The sequence below is a fragment of the Stegostoma tigrinum genome, chromosome 23 (genome assembly GCF_030684315.1).
Source record: "Stegostoma tigrinum isolate sSteTig4 chromosome 23, sSteTig4.hap1, whole genome shotgun sequence".
NCBI lineage: Eukaryota > Metazoa > Chordata > Chondrichthyes > Orectolobiformes > Stegostomatidae > Stegostoma > Stegostoma tigrinum.
Window position 1 is genome coordinate 27,735,687 of NC_081376.1, and position 18,653 is coordinate 27,754,339.

Below are 18,653 nucleotides of genomic sequence, written 5' to 3' on the forward strand. Positions count from 1 at the left end.
TTTCAACTGCATATGTTGCTCCATGTTCAGTTGAGACAATAGTCAACAGAAAGTTCATCAACACCCAGAGTCTTAAAGGCACAAGGATTAAAAAGAGCAAATGCACCAGAATTCTATACTAAATAGCTGTTCATTGCTGCACATGTATATGTTTTTTCTTCATTCTGTGACTTCAAATTACAACATTACCATAAATTAATCATTTATAACATGAAATGAATTTGCAAATCATACTAGTGGCAAACCTAGCATGAACAGCTTTTTACATAAAAAAAATTCTGTCAAGTTTTCAATGAGGGATGGACCAGTTATTACCAGAAATCAGGCTGTTGCTCATACTGGTGCTTTGATAGTGAAGTCACATAGCTACCTTCCTACGGGCATATGGTGGTCTTATGCAGATTCTGAAGAGAAATCCAATGCTGAAAATAATTATCCAATAAACCAGTTGTATTCTTTTATGACTTGGAGTTTGAATCTACCCCCTATTGAGTGTTGCATCTGGCCTGCCTTAATCTGTCCTGAAGCACTCAAACTTTAATACTCAATTTACATCCCCTACAGATTTTCATATGCTCTTTCATTTATTCACTGTAGAGTTTTAAGAATTATCTATTTATTTTCAGTGCTTAAATCCAGAAGTGCCCATCAGTCTTGGAAATTAGTGGGAGGAAACATTGTCACAATTAAAATTCATGGAAATTATCTTTTGTGGCAGCATTTCCTTTAATATTGCTTGGTGACAATTTTGAGAAACAGAACTGAATGTTTCTATTAAATCAATACTGTCTATTAGTTGGTGAACAACAATTGGTCTTAGATTTAGATGGGAGGGCATTTTAGTTTGCACTGAAATCGAACAGACCCTGATCCTCATCTTAGATAAAGTTAATCGATTGAAGAACAATTTTTTTGCACAGCTTGAGTGAAATGAATACTGTAAATTTATGAATACTATTATGTAAATATGCTGTTGAATAATGCAAAGATAAAGAACATATAGACTATTTCTTCACTCTTTTACCTTGCTAATCTGTGTAAACAGGTATTTAACTATCTTTGTACAGGATAGTAAATTTATGTCCTGTGTCTTTCACAAAAATCACAGTTAAGTGGATGATTTGGACTGATAATAGTTTTATTTGCTTATTTACAAACCTAACTACCTTGAGTGAAAATTGAATAAATGCAACTTTACCTGATGTAATTTGAAGAAGTAAAATGCATTTCTTCATTTCAGCTACCATCAGGTTCTGAAGAAGGGTCACTGGACCCGAAACATTAATTCTGATATTTTCTTCACAGATGCCCCAGACCTGCTGAGCTTTTCCAGCAACCTCTGGATTTGTTCCTGATTGACAGCACCTGTAGTTCTTTCAGTTTTTGTTCATTTCATGTTTAACATTGAATTTAAATGCATTTAAAACTCATAAACTCTCACGTAAGGAATAAACCTGCTTTACAATTTGTGAACTGCTCTCAGAATAGTTTTGTCTTAAGAAGCAATTGCACTTGAAATATGCGGTATTGGGAGTGTCACCCACCCAGCCAGAGCCCCGCATCAACTCTTTTTGTGAAGGCTTATTGAATTATGTGCCAATCAGTCACGTACGTAGGCTTCAGTATCATATAACATGATCAAGGACCCTGAGGACAGACATCCCATTAATTGACAACGGCTGGCCAGTCAGCGGGATGAAGTCTTGGAGTTGGGAGATGGATGGAGCTTGGACATGACAGATGCTGCTGATGGTTTACTAAGTGTTTGCCTGCATGATACATACCACAAATAATTGGGTTCTGTTGAGCCAAATTTCTTGAAATTTATTTGCAACACTAATAATATATAAGGCTGCAATATTACTCATTTAGACAGCAGTCACAGACTTACAAATTATGCTTACTGATGCTACTATATACCACATACAGCCAACTGACTGATTATATTGACTCCATTGTGTAGAAAGATTGACTCAAAGTATATGTGGGACCATTGCCAGGTGCAACCTGTTAAGGTACAGCAGTATTGAAAATGGTGGCCATTGTGCCAATAACCATTGCATTAGTGGTGTCTTTGATTTGTCACTCAAAAGTATTTTGCTAAAATAGTTACCAGAATGTAATTATATCTTGGACATGGAAAATATCAGTGAAAATCTTACACCATAGCTTAGAAGGAATCTTAGGTAAAAGAAGATTGTTGAAATTAACATGTTCCTCACATTTTGATTGGTCAGTCAATGTCCTTATTTATGCCAGGCCAGTGTATCGATTCACATGCCACTTTGTTTTTCATCCTGCACTCATGACATATATGTATGTTGTCTGCCACGCCTTGATGTCAAGCTTGCACAAGTGTGACTAAGTTGCTTTTGAATATTGCATTCCTGGAGAGTACTTGTGTGTATCTGATTGACCGGAATGAATGAATTATTAGATCCATTCAGGTCACCTTTTGTTGATGATCTTCTTGAGCTGTTGTGGCCAATCATTATCAAATGTAGCTTCCTGCCTCTCCACTGTTCGGCTGTATCCAAAATATGCAAGATTATTTTTACAATTTGGAAATACTAGTGTTGTCACTGATGGTTTGGTTAAATCATGAATTATAAAAATAAGTAGATCTGTGCATACTGCTAGTCTAAAAATAGGTGGCCCATCCATTGCAACAATTACAACAGTCCAGATGTTCTTCATAAGGACCTAGATTAATGGGTAATGCCAATGTCTGGGCTGTCCTTTGCAGCTAGCTTATTTTGTGTGGACTGCACAATGGTGTGCCAGCTTCCTGAGTATATCTTGTTTATTTTATTTGAACTGGCACGAGTATCAACCTTGGCAGATAGTGCATGTTATCCATTCCTTTTGAGATATATCCCTGAGATTGAGGTCAAGGATTTTAGTTCTCTGACAGTGTCCACTCCATGTTTCAGGTTTATTGCATGTACTGTCTACCCAGGGTCTGTTGGCTGTAACTTTGTTGTTACCTCTTGGACTTTGTTGACATACATCCTTGCTATGGATGGAACTTTGGAAGCTTCTTTCTCATTGTTCCTTTGTTGGGTCTTCTTCACATTCTGCTGTGGAGTGAATGGTCTACTTCTGTTCCTAGTTTTCTTTGTGTTGTACTCTGTCCTTCCCCGGGTGATTGGACCTGCTACACATTTTAGCTTAACATCCTCTTCCTGAATAGAGGTTGAATATGCCACGAAAACTGGACACTGTCTTGACGGATGAGACAAACCACATCTCATTGCAAAATGCCAATATTCCACTGAACCTGTTGATGGCAGCAATAGTGTTCCAGAGTCATGTACTCTCAAATGCTACCAGCCCACTACAATTACTTCAAACTTGCATGTTTCATCCGGTGGTTTCATCCAATGATATAGTCCCTGATATAGTCCAGAATCACAAAATAAAGCTTCATCACTCAATTTTTCTTCCCTTTGCTTCTCCAGTTTTACTTAGGGCTGCCATGATACTGGTTGATCACTCTTTTCCATCTCATTCTGTCAGTCACCTATTCCTCTCCCAATCTGACTGTACCGAATCCATTCCTGACTGCGCCTTTCCACCTCGTCTTAGGCTGTTTTCATTTCCTTCTTCCTGGCAGTCCCATCTCCATCACTTGCCTCATCACATGTCTGATCTCTGTCTCTTTCTCTCTCTGTCTGTCTTTACAACAGTTGACCAGACCATTTCAATTCCTTCACAGCTACTTCTTTCCATGTTCCCACAATCTTCACTGACCACTTGATTTGCTGGTTCCTGACTTTGTCCCTTCTTGTTACTCCACAGTATCCGCACCTCATTGGTATCCAATTACTGTTCTTCTCTCCATAATGTTGCCTAAGCATCTACACTACATAATAAGGCTGGTCTCACATCTGTCTTGTCAGATCATCTTTTCATTTTCTGTGATACCTTTCTCTCACAGAGCACATCAGTATAGTTCTTCCAATTACTCTAATCAGAGTTAATCCATTTCCATTTTTCCATTTTCATATTTACATCTTCAGCTGCCACTGATAGCAGGTCCGTTATGTGACTCACTTTCTTCAAAACTTCACCCATAGCCTTCATTCTGATCTTCTGCACTGTCACTCCAGACTGCACCATTATACAACAATAAACCCCAACTGTTCTTCTGTTGTGAGCAATTCAATAGGGCATTTGAGGTAATCCTGCACACTGGGTTAGGAATCAATAAGTGAGAATCTTCCAAGCAATGCAGAAAGAAAATATGAGTCACAGTCTCAGGCGAGTTGGCTCTTTTAATAGAATTGGTCCAATTCAAATCAGGTACATTTGGAACGAGAAAATATGAATATCTAACCCTACTTAAATTGTAATTGCTTGTGGTTTTTATATGTTACCAGTAAATTGTCTGTGGCATTGTTCGCAAGTAGTCTGTGACTGAATTTAATGTTTGCTCTTGACATTGTAGTCTTGCATATGCTTGACTTATCTCCACACTTGTAAGTTCATAGAATTTTAAAATTTGACCAATCCGGAAGTAAAGGGGCTGAACATTGGCAGATGTGAAACATATTTTATTGTGGGAATACTTTACTGTTTGTTTTAAAGTCTCAGTGCAAACAGTGAACTACAAAAGGTCCAAATTTACAGCTTTACATGTCATATACTGCAAATAGTTAACAGGCAGAATATATTACGCTGCTATGATGCTAGCAGCAAATTCAGCAAGATGTACATTTTTGAGAAGGTGATTTCTCACTCACTGTAGATATATAGCTAATATGTTAAAAAGAAATGTTGGAAGAGAAATAACGGTCCTGCTTTCAGTCAACTTTTTTGGAAATATTTCTTTCAATGTTGCTTTCAGAAAAATACAATTGTGCCACATTTAAAACCCCCAGCAGAAATTTCTAGTCCCTAAACGACATGGGCAATGGCAAGTCAGTTGGGAAATAAGCAAGGCCATGCTGGAAAAATGAAATTCTCAGTGTCAAGTAAATAGAAGTCTTTCTTCCCACGTAAGAATTTAATGGCTAGATGAGAATTCCGCGAGTGAGCAGCAAGGGGCCTATTTGCATGTTTTAACATCTCATTATTCTCAAATCGCGCCTCATTTATTTGCAGTTTGCTGTTTTCCCAGATAGTGGAGAGAAACTGGATGGCACCCATTCCTGACATAAAACCACAAGTGGGTCCTCGGTGGCTGCAGCCCACCGCTGTTTTCTTTGTGGCTTCCATCTGGGGCAGATTCCTCACGGCACGCTGCAAGGACAGCTATTGCTTGCCCCAACTATGTCCACAGAGATTCAACTTGGATGTTTCCAGCATCCCTGTCTTTCCCTCATGTATATTTCTGCCGCTCTCAGGCTGACAGCATTTTCCTTTAAATTCCAATGGGCTGCGCCAGCATTTATTCCCCATGCTAGTTGCCCTTGAGGAGGTGGTGGTGAACTGCTGCAGCCCCTGTGCTTTATGTATAGCCACATGCCTTGGGGGGAGGGTCAGATCTCGAGGATTTTGACCCAACAACAGAGAAGGAATGGCGATGTATTTCTAAGCCAGGATGGTGAGCACCTTGGAGGGGAACTTATGTCTTCCTGCTGCTCTTGTCCTCCGTGACGGTAGGGTTTGTGCGTTAGGAAAATGATGTTTAGAGAGGTTTTGTGAATTTCTGCAGAGCATCTTGTAAATGGTACGCACTGCTGCCACTGAGTATCGGTGCTGGATGCAGTGAATAATTGTGGATATGTTGTCAATGAACTGGGCTGCCTTGTCCTGGATGTGTCAAACTTCTCATGTTGTTGAAACTGCACTCATTCAGGCAAATGGGGAGTATTCTATCAGATAGCCGATTCATTCATTGTTTACAGTCGACTGGAAAATAAAACAAAAAATTGCAGGTGCTGACGATTTGAAACAAAAACAGAAATTAATGTACCAATGAAGAGTCACCAGTCTCGAAACGCTAACTCTGAAGAATCTTCTTGACTATCCTGAGCCAGCTGCCCTTCCTTGCAAGCGCTGACAAAATACACTCCACCTGTACTATTTCTACAGTTTTCATATCCATTTGTTTTCCCCTTTACTGAAGACTTCTTTAGTATTCCTATTACTGCAGTAGGCCCTTCATTTAACTTTCAGCCATCATCTTCAGTATGTCCAGTCTTATTATAATAGAAGTTTATTTTTAATATCACTTTAGATTCTAGTATTTCTCCTTTGTTAATTAGCTTTCTCTTATTTCAGTTTCTTTGCTGGTTTCCATATGACCACATGTAACTGCCTGTGTGAGATGCTGACCTGGATGGGTACAGGTCCAACAATATTCGAGAAGCTTGACATCATCCAGGACAAACAGGCCATTTGATTGGCACCATACCCACAAACATTCACTCCCTCCATCAGTGACGCTCAGTAGCAGCAGTATGTGTCCCTCAGCGAAACATCCTGCAGCAATTCACCACGCTCCTTAGACACCACCTTCGAAATTCATGATTACTACCACCTAGAGGTTGAAGGCTGCTTGACTTGCTGTGTTCATCCAGCTCCACACCTTGTTATCTCGGATTTTCCAGCATCTGCTGTTCCTATTATCTCTGTAGCTAGGAAAATATTAGTTTTTATGCAGAAGATAGGGTGGGCAGCAAAGGTAAGGAGTAAACGATAGGTGGGATAGAGCATTGTAAGTCCTGGATATTTGATTTCAAAGCAACATAGTTACCCATTCTTCTAATCAATGAAGTAGAGGAATGAAGATATTGAGAGACACTGAAGAAGATCAGTCACCAAAGCTGCATTTTGTCTTCTAGAGGGACTAATGAAGGAAAAAGATTGAATAGAGATCTACATAGAGGATACAAACCAGCCCCATTCTATAGAATTGGGTAAAGAGTGACATAGTAAGTCAGGAAGTTGTAGTTGGAGTAACACAGCAAACTCCTACAGAAGGAATTGATTATTAGTTAGGAAATGACTTATCTGTTTCGAGATATTATCCTCAGCAAGTGTTTGAACAATGAAAGTGAAAGTACTTCAGATTCTATAGGAGGAGCACTGTGAATTGTTTCCCAACTATGTAATGACTAGATATCAGGTCTAAGGTAATGTAACCAGATAAAAGTTAAATTTTATGTGTTCTATGCTCAGAGAAACAATGAACAGTTTGGGAATAATAGTTCTTGTCTTCAGCTTATCATTGACAATGTCAGGGAGGTGTAAAAAATGACATCAAACTTTAAAGGTTATGGTTAGAGATATTGTTGTGGATGTTCTGCTGAACTAGGATAATGGAATTCTGTCATTACCATTTGCCATTGAAAATGCCAGTAATAAGTTCCAGGATTTTGGTCTTTTTGATCTGATGTACAAAAATAAGATCAGCAGACAGATTAACTTAATTACTGAAGCTCAGAAACTACACTTAAAACCTCTGTGTCAAATTTAAAATCGTCCCCTTTCATTGGAATGGATGAAAATGGTGTTTTTATCAGTGCAGCTTTTTTGACAGAATGTTGAGTGTACATGTGAGAAAAAAAGTTTACAATTAATCAATTTCAAATCAAAAGCTAGTAGTAATATCAGCAGCGAAGGCTTAGTTACGTTCAGCTGTGATTCATTTTGTTTGCAATATATGTGTGATTTTCACATTTGTATTGCCAGCAGCAATGTATTGTCAAAATGAAACAACCTTCTCTGTTTGGCTTGAAACAGAGTTTTCTATAATGCATTGCATATAAAAATGCACCTAGGTTGTGTACTTATGGGAGTGCGACTCTGTAATTTCGTTTTCCCATCCATTTATGGCACCAAAATTCTATTTCCTGCAGATTATATCTTTGTGTCTAAATCCTAACAGGATTCATGTCAAGCTTTCATGTTTCTGGGGAAAGAAAAGGATCCTGCAAAGTCTTCTAAACTGAGAGGCAGAACAGTTTGGTGACAGTAGAAGGGCCAGATTCATTACAGAATTCCTTTACAATGTAGCCAACCCTAATTGCAAGAAGTAGTCTTCTGTTTTTGACGATAGGAATTTTAAAATTCATAGATTCCATTAGAACTTTATATTTTACTCAGCTGAATAACTGTTATCAGAGTATTAATTGAAATGCTCTTAGAAATTTTGCTATTTGAATTATGTTATTTCTATCAATGCAATTTACGTGCTGATCATTAATTCAGTCAACTCAATTTAATTATGTTTACAAGAATTTTTACTGCAGATTTTTGTGCTAACTTTTTTCATTTTCTGGAGAGAAGTGGGCAAGATTGCTTTCATAATTTTTATTGTTTGTACAAGTTTTGATTAGAGTAAAAATTTCAGTGGTATCTGCCTGCAATTTTCATGCAGGTAAAACTAATTATAAAGCATAGCATTGACCCTTGTCTCAGGACCCGAAGATATGACGGTATATGGATGGCAAGCTTGAAAGACATAAGATAACTGAAGTTACTTCATATGGAACAGTGTCTGGGGAGTCAGTCCAAGTGAGATCATTTATGATATTTAAAAGAAAATACAAGTTGCCCTCAATTTCATGTTATATTTGTTTTGAAAATGTGTGGTAGAAAGCAGTGCAGTAGTGACTGTTGATGGATAACTTTCCATTTCAACCATCCTCTGACCTCTAGTAATAGATATTATTGAATACATGGGTGAATATTTGCTTTATTCATTGCTAACCGTAACTCAAACCTTGAACATCACCCCAAATGTATCAGCACGTTATTTTTCGATTTTGGTACACCAGCAGGCTATGGGCTGTATGAATAAGAATCCCAATTTGATTGATTGTAAACGGAATATGGAGCTTATGTCGGTTGTTGAGAATGTGCCCTGTTGTAAGTTGGCAACTTTCACTTGACCCTTCATGCAGCTTTTTCAATGAAGACCAGATTGTCTGTACTTTTAGATAACTCCTGTCCGTTTGCTGATTCGACCAGACAATTATCTAGTGAAGGAAAATATGGGCATAATTTCAAGTTGTGTAAGTGGAAAACTTATGAATGAGCATAAGTTACGAGACAAATTAAAGCTTCTTTAACCCTACTCCCTTTAGAACAGGTATGACGTGGCAATACTGTGCATAATCTGCATTGAATATTGCAGCAGTTTTGTTTTAGTCGTTCATGGGTCAGCATTTATTGCCCACTCGTAATAGCTTTTGAATTGAGTGGCCATTTCAGAAGGCAGTTAAGAGCCAACCACATTGCTGTCGATCTGGAGTCACATGTTGGCCAGACCAGATAAGGACAGCAGATTTCCTTCTATTATGAATTAGTGAACCAGTCGGATTTTTACAGCAGTCAACAATGGTTTCAGGGTCACTGTTAAATTTCTAATGTCAGTTTTTTTACTGAATTCAAATTCCACCATTTCCCTTGTCAATAAGGCCTCTTCAGTAGTCCCCCCCCCACAGCTCCTGCTTCTTTCACCTTGGAGAACAAGGGTAATAGCATATGGCAGCAGCATCAGCTCCAAGTTCCCTGTGCACCACCCTGATTGGGATGTAATCACTGCTTCTTCATCATTGCTGGGACAAAATCCTGGATGTGCCAACCTAACAGCACTTTGGGAGTACCATACAGAACACAGCAGTTCAACAAGGCATTTCACTACCTTGAGGGCAACCAGGATTGAATGATAAATTCTGGGTCTGCAAATGCCAAGAGTGAGTAGAAGTTGGTTTCAGAGCAGAGGTTAATAATAACATTTTATAATTGATTTGATGCTTCTGTATTCCCTTAATATTAAAATGATCTGGCAAAACAAGTAAACTCCTTTAATTACTGAGATCTAACATGCTGCCACCCAATCTTATTCTGTATTTAATCTCATTCAGTTATCTTGCTTGTCTTAGTTGACCTCCATTGGCTTCCTATGTCTCATTCAAAAAAGTCCTCGTTCATTTTTCTGAAGTCTTTTGCTGTTTTGTTCCCTTTTTATTAGATAAATGATTCCTTGCAGTTCAGCCACAAGTATGTTACCCAAATGTAAGGTTTGTGCTCATACACAAAAATATAGTAATTATCATAATTAGCCAATAGAGTGGTACCATCTTGTTTTCTCACAGATCTGAGGTGATCAGATTGGACAGATTGGACTTGTGAAAATCCAAGAGTTTTTCCCCTGAATGCCGTTCTCTAGAATACGAAGAGCTTATTTATCTCTTCCACCGAAGAATCTTCTCCCTTGATATCGCCATGTTGCCTGACGCTCAGAAGAGTGTAAGGAAATGAGATTCCTCTGTACAAAACATAATGGATGTTCCCATGAATCGAGGGGATGGGAGATGTTGGCTTCTTCTCCGTTAGACTTCATGGCCCTGTTGGTGTAATCAAACTGTGATGTCCATACCAATTCTAATTTAATGAGGTATCACGATGTGACCAACTCAGAGTGCACAATTTAGCTGAAAGCTGACCATGATTTGATGAGGAAGAATGTCAATAACAGATTCAAACTCTTCATGGCAACATCATCCAGCCTTAAATATTACATCTTGCCAATTTTAACATGATAGATTTCTGCTACCACCCTGCTGATTTTTTAAAATTTTGTTGGCAAATCCATAATGATCATGAGAAAACAGTTCAGAACAAAGGACTCCTCCACATCGGAGAAGCCAAGCAAAGGCTTGGGGATCATTTTGAGGAACACCTACGCTCGGTTCACACCAAACAACTGCACCTCCCAGTCGTGAACCATTTCGACTCCCCCTCCCACTCCTTGGATGACATATCCATCCTGGGCCTCCTGCAGTGCCACAACAATGCCACCCGAAGGTTGCAAGAACAGCATCTCATATTTTGTTTGGGAACTCTGCAGCCCAATGGTATCAGTGTGGACTTCACGAGCTCAAAATCTCCCCTCCCCTGACTGCATCCCAAAACCAACCCAGCTCGTACCGGCCTCCCTAACCCATCCTCCCACCTATCCACTCCTCCCACCTCAAGCCCCACCCTCATCTCCGATCTACTAGCCTCATCCCGCACCCTTGACCTGTCCGCCCTCCCCGGACTGAACTATCCCCTCCCTAACTCCCCACCTACACTCACCTTTACTGTCCCCTCCTTGCCTCCTTGACCTGTCTGTCTCCTCTCCTTTATCCATCTTATGTCTACCTCCCCCTTTCTCCGTATTTATTTCAGAATCCCCTTCCCCTCTCCCATTGCTGAAGAAGGGTCTAGACCCAAAACATCAGCCTTCCTGCTCCTCTGATGCTGCTTGTCCTGCTGTGTTCATCCAGCTCTACACCTTGTTGTCTCAGAACAATGCTCTGCCTTGTTCCCATCTCTGCGCATATCCCTTCACCCTCACCCAGCCCCTTCCCAAAATTAAACACCCACTTTCTAAGGATAGGTTTGACTGAATCAAAGCATTCAGTAAATGGCCAGACAGAAAAAAAAATATATCCTCTGCCATGTTTGACACCACCTTTACTGAATAGATAAGCTATTACTTTGACTCAGGCATGGAGTGTTCAACAGCTCTCAAGAGGGAGAGAAAACATTTTTGTGGAAGGTAGAATGTGTGCAGTGACTCAGAGAACTTGTTCTTGCTCAGGCTGAAGGGGAGGATTCACAAGGGTTTGTTCAAAAAAAATTCTTATTCACCAGCAACACACTGGCAGCCAGCATTTGCAGGGTACGATAGGTTCTGCCTGCTCTACCCTCTGAACTTTGCATCACCCTTTTAAGATGATATCCAAAGCAGATGGTGATGAGCCTGCTTCCTCTATGCAAATAACCCTGTGGTCATAAAATTGGTCATCGTCAGGGAGACAGTTGCATGGCTGATGGAAATTCATCCTCATTCCTTATAAACGGATGGCAGTAACAAGTGAGGCTGCAGGAAGCTAAGACCAATCTTTGTTGCTCTGTACCACTCCACACCTTTACTGCTGGCAGAACCTTCAGCCATTGTATCTTGACTTATATTCCCTCTGTAAACTCTCCCCCTGTGATTCCACCCTTCCTATTTCCAAACCCACCTGCAAATCACTCTTCTTCAACCACAGGTAAACTGTTCTTCCAGCGTCTCTGTCATTTTTTTCCACGCTGCTTTTTTTAAAGGTATTTCAGAGTTCTCTTCTGTGTTAAAGGTGTTGAAACACATATTATAAAATTGTTTTAAATGCTTAATGCACTGTCACCAAGAAGTTATCCTCTAAATGTTGTTTTCTAATCAAAATGATGTCAAATTGTGTAAATTATAATGATGTGTGGAGTGTTTAATGAAACTTTAAAAAACAAATGAACAATGAACTTCTTTAGTCAGCAAAAGAGTAAAATACCATACAAACTCATCAATCAAACAGCATGGGTAAAATTCTGTAGATCAATGCTAAACAATGTTCTTGTGTTTCTTTTGAAGTGTTTCACCATTTTGAAATAGTACAGAATTCATCTTTGTTAATTCCCCATAAAAACAAGTATTGGAAGGCACAGTCCTACTTCAAAGAGTTTGTAACACTAGGCGTTAAGAATCAACCCATGAATTGATGGGCGCTGCACTATGATATTGAAAGGTTACAAAGTTGGTCGTCCGCGGCGCTCTTGTGTAATGGTAACCTTCAGGACAATGTCAACAATGTATGAACGCAAACACTGAATGTTTTTAGTGCTGCACACTTTAAAATTTAAAAAGCAGGAGTTTTAAAAATGGTGGTGGAGTAGGGCTTCTGAGCCAAGGGTTTGTCCGTGCCATCCAGTTTTGTTTCTCGTTTCTTTTCTTTTCTTTTCTTCCCTGTCTTTTCTTTTTTGTTTTGTTTTTCTCGCTTCTATTTTACTTACCTTTTGCTAAGAGCTCAGTTGCAGCAGTAGCAAATACGCCCAGCAGCACAGACTCATGGTGGTTGGCATCAGAGGTGAGTTTGGGTTTCTTGAAGGCTTCTGCATCAATAAGGCAGTCCGCAGAGGTGAGTTTGGGCCCAGTACAGGACCCGGCAGCATCAGCAGCAGTTGCGTCAGTGAGCTGGGCCTGAGACGGACCTTTGGCGGTGGTGGAGTCCAGTGGTACCATATTCGGCAACATCGGTGGCATCTGCATTGGTGCGATCCATCAAGGATACATTGTGATTAGGCCGTCAGTGGAGATGGGATGGCATCAGCATTCACTCCAGCAGCTTCAGTGCAAAGGAGCCACCAGGCCCATGGCTCATGACTGGGCACTTAACAAGGAGGGCTGTGAAGTTCAACACTTTTTCTTTATTTCGTCATTCCTCTGCTTTTACAGTCTACATTCTTGATCATTTTTCTGTGTTTTAAGATGGCACCGAAGAGTGTTGACACTGTACAACACGTTTCACTCTGTTTTGTAACAAAATACATGTGACAATAAATAAATAAGTCAGATCGAGTCAGATGCTTTCCACTTGACAGCTCATTTTGTTAGAGCTTCAAAGAGTTTGACAATTCCAAGCAGTTTATATGCCTTCTATGCAGTTTATTTTTAACAATCTGACAGACCACTTTACCCATCTGTGAAGGGCAGCTGATCTCCTAAGAAGATGTCCCAGCCGATCTGTATCCAAAAAGGTACCTTATTTCTCAAAATGGGCACTCTACTTCACCAAAGGACTCCGGCAGCTTTGGATTTTCTCCTTACAGGTCAGATTTTGGACATGAGAATAAGCCTGAAGTAGTTGCATTTTAATGTGTGCAGTTATTTCTGTGATCTACGAATATACCAACTGCAACCTACTCCTATTCACCTCCTGTGAAAGTGATAAGTTGGAGGATGGGACTTCATCATTTCGGCCTCTGGAACAATTTTCATAATTGTCCAAAATTTTGGACTTGGCGTAGGTCTTGTTGTGGAGTTGCACTGAGACAAAGGCAGCCACGCTGTATCTGTCATTCAGTCACACAACTTTATATTAACATTGCATGAAACTTCAACCTTTGACAACTCTCTGATCTGAGCTAATTTTTCTTCCTGTTTTAAAAAAATGGTTTTTGTGGCCTTGGGCTGAACCTAGATGCATATCCACTGTTTGTCGCAGCAGTGTTTTGTGGTGTTAATTTTCCCCCAAACACTACTTTGTAATATTTTGTAATAACCTTTGAATAATTTATACTGCTGAAGAAATGAGCTGTTTTAAAGCTTAAAAGACTTCATGCTCATTGATATTAAATAATTTGCACCAACATGCCTTTTGAATTTGTCATTAATGATCCTTAATGATTAAATTATTTATATATTTATAAAGCACTGTTTACCTTCAGTCTACTCCTGTGGAATGCAGGTATCACTCACAACATGGAGGGGAATAATAATAAGGTTCACTATGTTCTGGTGTCATCCAGTCATAGAGATGTACAGACCCTTTGGTCCAGCTCGTCCATGCTGACCAGATAACCTAAAATAATTTTTCTCAATTGCCAGCATTTGGCCCATATCCCTGTCTAAACCCTTCCTATTCATATACCCATCCAGATGCCGTTTTAAATGCTGTAATTGTACCAGCCTGCACCAATACCTCTGGCAGCTTGTTCCATGCATGCACAATCCTCTGCTTGAAAGAGTTGCCACTTGTGTCCCTATTAAATCTTTCTCCTTTCACCTTAAACAGATGCCATCTAGTTTTGGACTCTGCCAGCCCAGAGAAAAGGTCTTGGCTATTCACCCTATCCATTCCCCTCCTTATTTTATACACCTCCATAATGTCACCCCTCAGCTTCTGACACTGCAGGGAAAATAGCCCCAGGCCATCCAGTCTCTCCCTATAGCTCAAAGCCCCAAACCTGGCAACATCCTCGTAAATCTTTTCTGAACCTTTCAAGTTACACAACATCTTTCCTATAGCAGGAAGACAAGAATTGCACATAGCATTCCAAAAGTGGCCTAACCACTGTCCTGCACAGCTGCAGCATGACCTCCTAAGTCCTATGCTCAATGCACAGACTAATAAAGGCAAAAATACCAACCACTGAGAAAAGTCGACATAATCATGAGTGAATTGTTTCAGAGTCTCGAGCACAGCAGGGAAAATGGATAGAGACTTTCATTGGCTTGGTTAACTCAGTTGGATGGATGGCTCGTTTGCCACCAGTGAGGTTTCAATTCTCACACTGTCTGAGGTTTACCATGAAGGACTCTCCTTCTCAACCTTTCCCGTCACCTGAGGCGTAATGAACCTCAGGTTAAACTACCACCAGTTGTTTCTTTCTGATGATAGAGCAGGCCTGTTGTGACTTTACTTGGGTCCCAAAACATAACAAAGAACCTTGAATGTTGGAGATGTGAAAATACTGACAGACAATACTGGAGATACTGAGCAAATCTGACAGCATCTTTGAAGTGAAAAAAAAAACAAAGTTTTGAGTCCAATGACCTTTTCTCAGAACTGAAAGCAGATTACATCCCTTGGGATGCAGCTTGTGCTTATTAGTTTTGGAGTGTGAATTCCTTACTCCATGTTTGTTACCCACTCACATACTCCCAGGTCTCTTTTTTATCAGTTGCTTCCAGCACAACCAGCACATTTTCAACTGTTCACACTCTTTGTTCGCAACCATTCAATATCTATCTCTTCCTCCAGTTTACCATCAGCAATCCTTCTGTCTGCTTCTCCTTTGTTCTTTCTATCCATCTCTCTCTGGCTCTCCATATATTCAACTCAAGCCTTCCCCAGCCTTCCCAGCAAACACCATCTCCCAGCATCAGCTTAAATGCCAAAATGTCCTAGCTGCTTTCTGTCCTAACAAAGTGTCACTGGACTCCAAAACATTAATTCTGTTTTTTTTTTCTCTCTCTACCGATGCTGCCAGACCTGTGGGGTTTCTCCAACACTTTCTGTAAATGTTAAGGATTGTGCATTTGTTCTGAAAGCAATCACAATGTTTTATTGTAGATTGAATAATTTATACAGATAGTATAAATTATTAATTTCTGCTGAAGGGGTTAAAATAGTTTGTGTCATGAGCAAAAAAATGAGAAACGATGGTTTAACAGAACTGTTAAAACAGAATTATGTCAAGTATGTAGATTTGTCCTGTAACTTGTTGAGGGTTCATGTTCTGCTTAAAGACATTCAACAGAGGATGGATGAACTGTACTGCTAGGTTACAGCCTGGACAGTAAAGACAACAATTTTACGAATTAGCTAGGTTGGAAAAATAAGAAAGAAAAATAAACTACTCCACAGTTTATCTGCCATCAGAAGATTTAGGTTCAACCATCTTCATTGTAGTCTACCAATAAGACCAAACATAAATCTCCTAGCAACCACTACAGGACCATGATAAGCCTTCAAAATCTGTACTGTCGTGTTGTAATTTGATCTCTATAGTGGTTGCAGATAATTCTTCAGTTTGAAACATTGCACTGACTTGCCAAGAGCTGTGACATATCTGAAATTGATCCATGCAGTCTTGAAAACTCCTCATTGAAATTGATAATGACCAGTTATACAAATCAGTTTTCAATCATGCAGAATAGTATTGCTAATTTAGAATTCATGTGTGAAAGAGAGTAACATTCTCTGGATTATACTTTTTTTTGTCTTTCAAGTGGTTGATGATATTTTGCTGTTATCACTCAGCTTTTTGTTTAATGACAAATAAGCTGTCAACAGTTATTCCAGACTTTACATGAGCAAGCACCATCCTACATAGTTTGGAAGCAATTCAGAGAAGGTCCATTTGGCTTGTTCTTGGGATGAAGGTCTTTTCCATATGAACATGGCAGACCTGTGCTCTTCATAAATCACCTTTGTTGAGTGACTATATATACATTAATTTAAAGCAAATGCTACTTTCTTGATTGTTACCACAAAAGGACCAATCATTTGGCGCAGCACGGTGGCTCAGTGGTTAACACTGCTGCTTCCCAGTGCCAGGCTACCAGGATCCATTCCAGCCTCGGGCGACTGTCCGTGTGGAGTTTGCACATTCTCCTCGTGTCTGTGTGGGTTTCCTCCGGGTGCTCCAGTTTCCTCGTAAGTCCAAAGATGTGCAGATAGGTGGATTGGCCATGCCAAATTGCCCATTGTGCCCAGGGATGTTTAGGTTAAGTGGGCTAGACGTGCGGAGGGGAATGGGTCTGGGTGGGATGTTCTTCAGAGGGGCAGTGTGGACTTGTTGGGCTGAATGACCTGTTTCCACACTGTAGGAACTCTCTGAAAATAGAGAGGACTATTTTATAAATTAGTCTACATTATGATGTGGATAGTTTACATATTTTGATCCAAATTTTACTGTGAGTGGCTACCTGAAAAATTATATTGTCACTGAAACTAAAGGTAGCAAACATCTTGAATAATTACTTTGCATCAGTATTTAAAGTAGAGAGAAGGTCTGCACTCTCAAAATCACAAGGAAATAAATATTGAGTCTGGAATAGGAATTCTAACACAATTAACAGATGCAACATAAAAGCTGTTTTATAAAATGATGGGTCTGAAGAACGACAAGTCCCCCAGAACAGGTTTCCATCCAGATCGCTATAGATGTCTTAATTTTCTTCCAAAGTTCTCTTGATATGAGTACGATTCCTTTAGATTGGAACATTTCTCATGTTACTCCATGATTTCTGTGAGGTGAGAGGACAGACATCTAACACCTCTCATCTGTCATTGGAAAATCACTAGAGACTAAAACTAAGGATGAGGTGACTGAAAACCTGATCACAGACAATGGATTTATGAAAGTTGTATATACTGAATAAACCTAATTTTTGGGAAGTTCCTCTGCTGAACAGGCACATTTTCATGTATATAATTTACAGAAATTTGTAGAATGCATTTGATAAGACCCCTCTAAAAGCCTGTCAGCTAAGGTTGAAACCCAGGAGGCAAATGTAGCAAGATTAGTTTAGGGTTGTTGGAGAAAGGTATTCTGCACCCATGCCCATGAATGTCAATAACTTTTATTAAGCATGCCTACTTTATACAGGAGAGTGTAAGGAATACATTTCCGGAACCCTGCACGCTCAGGTATAAGTTCCATGTGATCTAGCATCCTACTGATCTAATCATAGCAACTAGGAGCAAGAATAGACCTTTCAGCTCTTCAGGCTTGCTCCACAATTAATATGATCTTCGCCACTACCTCAATGTCACATAACTGCTATTTCCCCATACTCCTCAACACCATTAAAATCAAAAAAAACTTAGATGTTTTTGAATATATTTCTCCGTGGCTTTCTGTGGTAGAGAATTCCTTAGGTTCACTACCATTTGACTGAAGAAATCTTTCCCATCTCAACTCTAAATGGTTGACCCCATATCCTAGGACTTGTCTTTGGCTCTAGACTCATCAACCACAGAAAACATCCCTCTCCCTGCTCCTTACATAGACACTCAGTACTCATTTATATAAAGTATAGCCAACCCTTTCCTCCACCAATTATTGGCTTGGATAGGAAACTGACTGAGCGGCAGGAGACAGAAAGTCGAGATAATAGTGGCATATCACTTCTGGTGTCCCACAGAGACTGTGCTGGAGTTCAAAACTTCAACGTATTTATGAGTGACTTAGATGATGAGATTGAAAATCGTATATTCGAATTCGCCAATGATACATATTTGTGACCTAATATTAGCAAGTGTTGGTGGAAACAAAGAGACACAAAGAAACAATGATAGACATGGTGAATAGGCAAAAGTTTTAATACACAATTGCAACGTCATCACTTTGGATAAGAAGGAAAGAAAAGTACTTACTAAATT

The 18,653-nt window shown here is 39.6% G+C and overlaps 1 protein-coding gene across 32 annotated transcripts in view; it reads left to right on the forward strand.

Moving 5' to 3' along the window:
• The window catches only part of rbfox1 (RNA binding fox-1 homolog 1), a 2,011,452-nt gene that overhangs the window by 1,935,556 nt on the left and 57,243 nt on the right, over positions 1-18,653 (forward strand). The gene's annotated exons all lie outside the window — the stretch shown is intronic.